This window comes from Pinus tabuliformis, chromosome 2_2 (genome assembly GCF_031772625.1).
Source record: "Pinus tabuliformis cultivar Carrire ecotype Pingquan chromosome 2_2, CPIR1, whole genome shotgun sequence".
In the NCBI taxonomy this organism is placed as follows: domain Eukaryota; kingdom Viridiplantae; phylum Streptophyta; class Pinopsida; order Pinales; family Pinaceae; genus Pinus; species Pinus tabuliformis.
In genome coordinates this window covers 433566471-433567546 of record NC_142300.1, presented here as the reverse complement: position 1 = coordinate 433567546, position 1076 = coordinate 433566471, and positions in this window count along the sequence as shown.

Here is a 1076-nt window from a genome sequence, read left to right as displayed (position 1 = left end):
TCCCTTTCAACAAGAAACGGATTATCAGTAACCCCCATCCTGTCTCTGTGGAACTCGAACTTGCATTTTGACAATGCCTTAGTCAAAATATCTGCATCCTGTTCCTCGGTCGAAACATACAGCAACAACATGATCCTCTTGACCACACAATCTCGAAGATGGTGATACCGAATATCAATGTGCTTGGACCTGTCATGAAAAACTGGATTCTTAGAGAGTTTGATACAACTCTGGTTATCGCAGTAGATCACTATAGGATCCATCCTCTAACCAAACAATCCCACTAGAATCTTCCGCATCCAAATGGCCTCACATGCAGCTTGACTAGCAGCCATGTATTCAGCCTCTGCTGAGCTAAGTGCAACTGATCTCTGTTTCCTGCTGTACCAGGAAACTGCAGCTGAACCAAGGTTGAAGATTCCTCCAGAAGTGCTCTTCCGGTCTAATGGACTCCCTGCCCAATCTGCATCTGTGAAGCCCTGAAGCTTCACTCCCTCTATCCATCTGTACCATAATCCGAACTGAGATGTGCCTCTGAGGTATCTCAGCACATGCTTCGTTGCCTTCCAAAACAGCTTGGTAGGCTGAACCATAGCTTGACTCAGCTGGTTCACTGCAAAGCATAAGTCGGGTCGTGTGTTCACCAGATACATAAGTGAACCCACTAGTTGCCGATAAACAGTAGCAGCTACTACCTCACTTGAAGTAGCATCCTCCTTCCTCCAGTTCCTAGCTAGAGGAGTCTACATGGGCTTGCACTTCTCCATGTGAAAGCGCCTGAGTATCTCATTGGCATACTTGCCTTGAGACACAAATACTTCACCATCTTTCTGCCACACCTCCATGCTTAGAAAGTAGTGCATAAGACCCATGTATTTCATTTCGAACTCTCTTGCAAGGTCCTCCTTGCAAGGCTGTATCATTTGATCATCACCTATCAAAATCAGATCATTGACATAAACAACAATGATCAATGGTTTACCTTCTACCGTGATGTAGTAAAGGTTCGCATCTGCTTCACTCTTGTTGAAGCCCAATCCAGTGAAATAGCTGTCAATCCTGGTGTACCAAGCACG